We start from the raw sequence: 9,240 nt of genomic DNA, 5'->3' as shown, positions 1-9,240 counted from the left end.
TATCCAAACACGAGCATATTGACAACACAAAATAACACAACCGTTTTATCTTGTGTTGAAATCATGGCTAACATATGATATTTCTAATCATTTTTACATTTTTATGTTATTTCTGGAAATCAACTTGCGACCCCCCCTGTGGGTCCCGACCCCCACTTTGCGAATCACTGTTATAGTGGATACTCATTATAGAGTAAAACCAAGGGATGCGTATGACTTTATTAAAAAGAAACCCCTCAGTAAGAGATTATGTTGAGCTCATCAGGACTTTGGAGACGAATATATATAATGTCATGGCTTTCTAAAATTAAGTTGCAGTGTTGCTTACTGTCTTTTAAAAAGGTTGAGATGAAGACAGCCACAAGGTACTCCACGCTTCACCAAAACTATTTATGAAAGGTGGAGAATGATCATAGAAGAGTGGATGACAGCACCACCTGGAAGTTGAGGATTTCAGAGTTGTGTGTGCAAGGCCCGGTAGAGTGTGTGTGAGATCATGCATGCACTTCGCAGCTCATATGGATACGGGTGGATGGGAAGTTGCAATGGAGAGAGTTTCTTCTTCTTTTTTTTTTAAAATCTTGTTTGTAGTCATAACCTTTGACCTGCAGGAGGGGAGGAGTTACCGTAGCAAAGAAGCTAGCTCTGTGTTAGCCTGCCCCGGGATTCCGTTTCAGAAAGCAGGTTTAGTGAAAACTCTGAGTTTGTTAAGCCTGAGATGAGGGAAACTCCGGGTTTTCTGTTGAATGGGAGGTTATTCAAACCTGAGACAGAGAGAGAGAGAGAGAGAGAGAGAGAGAGAGAGAGAGAGAGAGAGAGAGAGAGAGAGAGAGAGAGGGGTTACTCCAGTCCATTTTAGAAAGAGAGATAACTCAACTTAAAAATCAGTTACTATGGTAACTGAGGCTGTGAACCTGACCCGGTCGGGAGCAGGTTCTCCTCCCTCTGACACAGCGCCCTTTCATTTCCTCATCCATTCATCCATTCATCCATCCAGTCTGTATCAGGCACAGTTTAGTGCAGTTTGTTATCTGCATGAATAAAAAAGCGGGGTTGGTTTACTAACCATGTTATGCAGACTATATCCTACGTTTTTTTCTCATAACATGGCATTTCCGTGTCAACAATCCCGAATAGTTCTACATGAAGCATGTCATTTAAAAAGCCTGTAGTGCAATATGCAAAAATCCACAGCTCCCTGTTCAGATGCACCCATCGAGGCCAGGGGGGCCATGATTGGTGAATGCACACGCATTCATTCTCCCTCGTGGGGGGGAGGGGCTTAGGAGACCGTTTGGGCTTTAGCAGAAAGGGGGGGGGGACTGAGAAGATGTTGATGTTCAAAGGCTAAATCCTGGACATTCACAACCTACAGGTGCTGCAGCCTCAGAATTGGATTAGTAGAATTTAAGATGGCTCCTAAATGAAATAGATTCACCAGTAATATTATACTTATGATTAAATAGGATATTAATACACTATATTAGACCTTGTGACTCTTGCAGCAATTTTCTCCCATGCAAATTCTCTCTCTTTTTTTAACAAAATGTACGTTCCAACTCGCTGCGTGAGTATTTCCGCAGACCAGACGTATGGGGTTGTTGCCATGGTGACTCGTAGTAACAGGGCTCCATTCATGCTGCCTTTTTATTGTGGTGGTGCACGTGCTTAACTCTGAGTCAACCTACTCAGAGTTGTTAAACCCAGCTGTTCTGGAACCGAAAACCCAGAGTGTCCCATCTCGGGTTTGAATTAACTCAGACTTCAGGGTCAGACTCGGAATTTGTTAAACCTCCTTCCTGAAACTGTGTCCCTGGGGTTCTCTCTGTCCACCCCTCCATGCCTCTACTTGTCTCACCTCTCTGTTGTTCCGCCGAGCGTGAGACAGGGACAAATATCTGACTCAGCTTTTGCTTATTTCATTAGTTGCTCATAACTCGGTCTCCCGTTCTCTCTGTCCTGTGAATGAGGACGCTGATGTGATTGAATTACCCCCTCCTCCTCTCATTCCCTCTCTCCCTCTCCTATGTGTTCCGTGGGCACTTTCCCTCCTCAGAGCCAGGGTTCAATGCTGTTGTTGCACTTTCCCCGGTCTTGCGTAACCGTGCAGCGGTCGTGTTTCATTGCATCCTCCATCTCCTCTTCCCCAGGCGGGACGGCCGCTGTGGGAAACAGCGGCCCAGAAAACTGACCTTCATTTCGGTATTCTAGATAGACATCCCGCACTGTATGTGGGGCTCGACTCCCCAAAGGACAGCGTCATCAGACCTGTTCGACCTTCGTTGAAGTAGGCTAAAACTTCGGGATCTGCTTCAGAGAAAGGCTCACACTCTTAAACGACAGGAGCCACAATCAGTGTGTTCTATTATTTATCGATGGGGGTGTTTCGGCTCATTCACCACTGAGGGACACCCAGGTGTTTGAATACAGGAGGGCAATAAAAACAGCCCTGTCCGACAAATTTGGCCTACAAGAATGTCAATTAAATGCTTTTTAGTCATCAACAACATAACAATATTCCCTATTTGGATGTTTTTTCTTGCTTCTATACAAGAACAAACCTGGCTTTGAGAGACCTTATTCTCTCTACGTATATAAAGTTCAGAATTACGGATTGAATTTACCGTTCATGCATAATGACGGAGTACCCACGATGCTTATTCTATAGACCAGGTGTATTGAATCAAATCCGAACCCCAGGTCTAAATTCTGTCATGTAGTCCGTGTGGATGTCTATCAATGAAAATCAACAATGTACAATTGAAAAATTTCAAAAGATATTTCAAAAATAATAGATATTTCAATTTAAAAAGTGAGATACTTTTAAGATACAGGCACATTGAACTTGTATGACACTAGTAGCTATCTTGCATGGATTACAAATAGAATAGAAGAGAATAGAATCGCTGATTTTCAAGTAAAAGAAAAAAAGACAAAATCCCTTTTCTTTCTTTTTTCATTAAAAAGAGGGTTTTTCCGAGCCTGTTACTGGCCTGCCAGGGCTTTTAATTATGCCTGGGTTAGTGCTATTCTTGTGTGTATGCTTAGAGAACGTAGTAAAAGCAATACAAAAAACATGGACAACACATTTCAAATGAGCTGCTAGTTGTGCCCCAGAGTCCTTCTGAACAGGTAAAGTGAGCAATAAAATAAAAGAGCAAGAAATGATTAACATTGCAAAGTGTTTTTCAAGTTTCAGTGTGACTTCAGTGTGATTTTAACAACATTCAAAATACATCCAAATCTTTATTGGACCCCTCAGGTGAGTTTTATAACACTACTGTTTTGCGCCTTTAAAAACAAATGACTTGCATTCCACTCACTGGGCCAATTCAAAACTTGTCAAAGGATTTTTTTTCCCCCCCCACCGGAACGCAGAACTAAATTCTGTTTTCTACCACTCCCTCCCAGAACACCTCAAGCTGGGAGTTTGTGTCGGTAATTCACGGTGGGGCTCTCTCTCCAGGGAATCACCGCACGATTCTTCAGTATTTACATGTTAGCTATCACTATCAGAGAAAAACTTCAATACCGAGCTCAAGTGCATCCATGCCCAGTGCGCTCCTGCAGCCAGCAATAAGCCAATCGCCATCGTGCATGGTGCTTTCAAGGACCTGCATCACAGCCATTGTGTTGCCAGAATACAGCCTCCTTTCGTGCTTATTCTTACCAGCTATTAATACAAAACGCTTACACCAATCATGCAACATTCTTGTCTGTCTTGGACTACGGTGATATTTTAAACATGCATTCAACCTCCCAGTGTCTTCATGCTTTGGACACTGTGTTTCATGGAGCCTTGAGATTCATCACAAACTTAAAATCTCTCAGTCATCACCGTTTGTTGTATTCTCGGGTCGGGTGGTTTTCACTCTCGATTCGGCGTTGGATGCACTGGCATCTTTTTATTTATAAGGCAGTATTAGGACTTCTTCCTCCTTATTTGAACACCTACATCGTCCCGAGGTCTGCAGGGACATATCACCTGCGCTCACAGGATCTGGTTTTATTGACAGTCCCTAAAGCCCGCACTGACTTCGACAAAAAGGCTTTTAATTTTGCAGCCCCATCTGCATGGAATCAGCTTCAAAATGAACTCCAGTTGAAGGAGTTGGTCTCATTTTATTCTTTTAAAGGCTTGTTAAAGGACCTTGCAGAAGGGCAGTCTGGATGTCACTGTTTTTAAATTGATTTAGGACCCTGGTATTTTATGATGACATTGTTGTTTGAATATGAGTGAAAGTGTGTTTATGTATTTACATGTAAGTGTCTCTGTCTGAAACGTGCTGCTGCCACTTGCCAGGACACTCTTGGAAAAGAGATTTTTAATCTCAAGGAGTTTTTTTATCCTGGTTAAATAAAGGTTTGAATGAATGAATGGTACAAATTATCCAACTGACTGACCTGACACTAACTACTCTCTCATGCCAGGTGGTGATAGTTAAAAAAAAAACGAATCATGAATGATACCTGTCAGAGTGTTTTCCACTGCCTCATTGGACCCGAGCTCTATGACGTGTGGAAAATCCATGAATGAGCTGGACGTGTAACTGGATATTTGTCTTTTCAGGGGAATACAATAGCAGCAGCGTTGGCCTCCACCTCACCTGCAGCTCCAAGCGCAGGTACGGGCGCTGTGGGAGAGCTCTGCCTCTGTCGTGGCTCTGGTATTTTCTTCTGTATTTTGTCTTCTGTTTTTTTTTAATATCTTGTCCATGTGATTGTGTTATTTTGGGTCTTGTCTTATATGTTCTGTTTATTTGGGGTTTTGTCTTATATGTTCTGCTTCCTGTTTTATTGTGGTGGTCTGGTTTTCTGTGCCGTCGTGGTTAGTTTCACTTCCTCTGTTTTCCTGCTCTTGTGTTTACCTTATGTTTTCCACCAGTGTCCTATAGTTTTCTTGTTTTCTGATATAATTACAGACACTGTGTTTTTGACTGACATTTCTGTCCTGTTTAACATAGCCTGCGCTCCATAGGTTACTCAGTCTCCTTTCCAATGTGCTTGCTATTTTGAGATTTTTATTTCCTCTTCTTGTAAACAAGAAATGTATTTATTATTAAAGTCAATTTAGTGGAATCAGTTGCTGTTGCAGCCGGGTAGCTATGAGCTGCTGTTCCTTTTCACTGCCCCCCGTCAAATCTTTATCACAGACCTATTTTGAGTGTTAGCTTTCCGGCTATGTCCCCCCCCCCCCCCCCCCCCCCCCCCCCCCACCCACCCTTGCTTTTCCTTGTGCGTCACTGTCTCATCTGTTTTTGTTCTGTCTTACATGGTGACATCTTACATGGGACATGTGGTCCCCAAGACAAGACTTAAAACTCGGGGGGGGACAGGGCCTTTTCTGTGGTTGGACCCAAGTCTCGTCTTAACCCTCATGTTGTCCTCTGGTCATGTTTGACCCATTTTCAGTTTTTTCTTAACCCTCATGTTGTCCTTGGGTCAAATTTGACCCATTTTCAGTTTTTTCATCCCAAAAAAACAAAATCGACCTAAGATGAAAACGTCAACATCAGAAATATCAAATAACTTTGGGAATTAAAAAAAAAAAGCACCCACAACATTGAAAAAGTGTCAAAGATTTCAGAAAAAGCGATAATAATGTTGAAAAAAAACAACTTTTTTTAATGTCTGACGGGAAGACAAGGCCACACAAGGGTTAACATAAAATCTCCCTTCAAAATAAGCTGAAAATAACAACGTAAGAAATATCAAAGAACTTTGGAAAAAAACATTCAAAAAAACCCACCAACAACATTGAAAAAGTTCCAAAAAATATCAGAAAAAGTGATAATAGTGTTGACCAAAAAAAACCACAGTTTTTCATGGTTGGCGGAAGGACAACACAAGGGTTAAAACACATTTTTATTCTTTGGCTTTTAACTCCATGTGAGTTGTGTGGTCCTCTGATGTCTCTTATTGTTTTACTGTATGTTAGTATTTATTCAATTTATCTATTTTTTTTTATTTTTTAAACCCGATGCTCTCATTTTGTTTTTACAATATTTTATATTAATTGTATTGTATGTTTGAGTTAAAAGTAAAATGTGCTGTAGAAATGAAGTGGATTGGATGTTCTGTGTGCTGAGGGATTTAACTTTGGGTGCACTGTTGTTAGGATTTAACGCGGTGAAAGGCAGTAGCGTGTTGCTTTTCCATATTTAGTTTCATTTAGAACGCAGCTTTTTTTGATAATGGGTGATCTTACATTTTGTAACTTTGAATGCACCTTACAAGCGAGCCAGCACCCTGGCCTCACTTAAAAAGAGAAATGTTGACATTGCATTATTACAGGAGACATATACACCTGCATCCTCCTCAGCGAGCACGAAAACAAAAGGAGAGGAATTATCGTCAAAGGGAATCCTTGAAGTTTTGACCTCTTTGTCAGACATTACAGGCAGAATTGGGATTTCTACACTAGAGTATAGTTTTAGGAAAATTATGAATTAACAGCTTATGCACCGAATATGTTTAATGGCAGCTATGGTACGCTCGCTAATCAGATGCGGGAGTTAATGGACTGTTCTTTTGTTATTGGTGCGGACTTCAATGATGCATGGGAACTAAATGTTGATTGGTCGAATGCAAAGGTCACTGGGGTTCAAACGCAAGCCCCAAATGCTTAAAAATCATGGGCCAGCAGTTTGGGTCTTACAGATATTTGGTGTGCAGTTAATCCCACCAGTAAGGATTATTCCTTTTTGTCATAAATCTTTTTTTCCAGAATAGATTTTCTTTTTGCATCCTGTCAATTATTGCATTCCAACACCATTCCGGCGTTGTCGGACCATAAAGGGGTTGTGGTTTGGGGGTTTTTGTTTGGGGTTGTTGGGTTTATTTTGTCCTGTTTAGCCTCCTTGTGTTTTTTTGTCTAAGCCTCTCCCCGGTCTTGTGTTGTCTGATCTTGTCTTGTGTCCCCCTGTGTGTCTGTTTGTTTCCGTTTCCCGTTTTATTTTGGTAGTATGGTTTCCCGTCTCGTCTGGTCTTGTCTAGCTTTCCGTTGTACTTCTCTGATTGTCCCGCCCCGCCCTAACGTGATTCACCTGATGTCTCACCTGTTCTCTGTTACCTCGGTACCTCTTATATTTAACCCCTGTGTGTCCTTTGTCAGATCCTTTCGCCTGTTTTGCCGTCACCCTGTGAGTTTGTCAGTTTCGCTGTCACCCTTTTCCCCTGCCTGTGTCAGACCCGGCTGGCAGAAACAACCCAAACGCAGACAAGGAGTGAAAACAAACGAGAGTTTATTGATAAAGTCCGTGAACCAGATGACAAAACAAGGTGTAACGGGGGGAAATGCTGTGGCGGCAGGGGAGTGAAGATGAATCCGGAGGTGTAGAGTGATGATGAGTTGTAGACAAAGAGAGAGACGTTACCGACACGAATACAGACATAAAGTAAAAGACAACTAGCAAAAGTCAGATGAGGCGTCAAACACGTACTAGGAAGACTAACGATCCGACAGGGACTGGATGTCAGGTCACGGTATAAGAGCTGGTGGTGGTGATGATGATGAGACACAGGTGGGTGCTGGTGATTAGGCTGAGCCGGAACAGGTGATAGTGGTGATGAATGAAGGAGGACACTCCTCCCCGGGTTGCATGGCAACATGTAACAGACAGAGAAAAACCGACATACAGACAGAAAACAGAATCAGAGCGGGGGGGGGTGCCTGACAGCCTACTTGTCCTGCCAACCGGTACTGATCCGTCTTGTCAGCGCTGCCAGTCTGCTTGATCCTGCCTGTTCCCCGGCTGTCCTCCGTGGGTTTCCCCGTGAGTTCCTCGTCAGTCCCCCCGTGAGCTTCCCTCCCGGTTTTGGACTCTCCCTGTGCTGATTTGGATTTACGTTTGGAGGCAGAAATGTGTTTTTTCGGCAGTAGTTTCAGTCAAAAGAAGGCCATTCAAGTCCAGCTACGTCTTCAATTTGCAATGGTGATTTGTCTGGTGGTGGCGAGGACCCTTTACAATACACGAAAATTGAGCGGAAGTACGTAGGAGGGCGGAGCCAGGCCAACTATAAGCAGCAATACAGTGGAAGTTGTGGAAATGAGAGACAAGCAGCTTCTTTTTGACTGTGCTTCATGCTACATCTCTGTGTAGGGAGCAGCGTGGCGGTTATACAATTTCTGAATTTCAAGGCAATGCTCCTTTTTGGTCCTGGTGATTTTGTGTGGGAGGCCACATGAGCGGACATGTGAGAACACTCTGACCATCAAGTTGAAGCCATTTGCCTGAAATGCCAAACGCTATTTCAAAATGGCAATGTGAATCTTCAAATGTCAAAGGGAAATTGCCACATGTAAAATTCTAAAGATAAAGTGCAAACGCTCAAATAAAATGATTTGTGTTTTTTTTTCTATTTGAGATTTTAATTGAAGTTTCCATTTAAGCTTTTCCATTTCGCATTCTTTCATATTTATCTTTTCTTTTTCCCATTGTCATTTTCAATGTCACCTGTCAATTTAAGATTTCAGTTCGAGCGTTAATATTTAAGCGTTGCATTTTAAATTTGACTCGTTGCATGATCACTTTCAAATTAATATTCTACATTTCATCTTTGCTTTTTCAGATTTCTTATTCATATTGAACCATGTCCCGATTATTGCTATAGTATGGCATGATTATGGCATTGTTATTGCTAGTAGCAAGATGGGTAATTATCCTTCTGAAAAAGAATAACTACCCTTCTGAAAAAGGGTAACTAATCATTTTTTACTTTCAAAACAGTTAATACCCTTTTTTATGTACCTTATTGTAAAGTGCTACCCTGGTGTTTATAACTATCCATACCTGTTATCATTTTTGGAATTATTAGTGTATAAATTAGGGGAACATATATTCTTCATGCTAACAATACATTCAATAACATGAACTCAAAAATGCATGTTAATAACTTGATCTCCATATGTTCACAATACATTGCGCAATGCCACATTTCTAAGGTGGTTACAATAATAATATCTAAATAGGTGGAGACTATGATAAAGTAACGTGGAATTTTGTCGCGTGATGTGTGTTTGGAATTTTAAACAAAGGGCGACCTAGTAATGAGAATGTGGATTTGAAGATTCCCTGACCAGGAGGAAACCAGGTTCCCTTCAACCCCTGTCCACCGTGTGCCGGTTAATCCTGCAGCAGCTGATATCACCTGTGTGCAGATGGAGGGATTTATGCTGGAGCTATTCCAGCGAGAGGAAGAGGGACTTTCTTTTCTTTTTTTTTTTTTGTAATCCCAATG

The 9,240-nt window shown here is 41.8% G+C and overlaps 1 protein-coding gene across 1 annotated transcript in view; it reads right to left on the bottom strand.

Annotated features, from left to right (window-relative positions):
- LOC116701714 (hippocalcin-like protein 1) overlaps nucleotides 1–7,051 on the bottom strand; it is an 88,514-nt gene extending 81,463 nt beyond the window's left edge. Inside the window, exon 1 of the mRNA XM_032535574.1 lies at nucleotides 7,047–7,051. The gene's annotated coding sequence lies outside the window, so the exon portion shown is untranslated. The remainder of the gene's footprint in view (nucleotides 1–7,046) is intronic.
- Between the last annotated feature and the right edge of the window lie 2,189 nt (nucleotides 7,052–9,240).

Source organism: Etheostoma spectabile, chromosome 14, assembly GCF_008692095.1.
Source record: "Etheostoma spectabile isolate EspeVRDwgs_2016 chromosome 14, UIUC_Espe_1.0, whole genome shotgun sequence".
Classification (NCBI taxonomy): domain Eukaryota; kingdom Metazoa; phylum Chordata; class Actinopteri; order Perciformes; family Percidae; genus Etheostoma; species Etheostoma spectabile.
The sequence above is the reverse complement of the archived record's forward strand: the minus strand, read 5'-3'. Positions and strand labels throughout refer to the sequence as shown.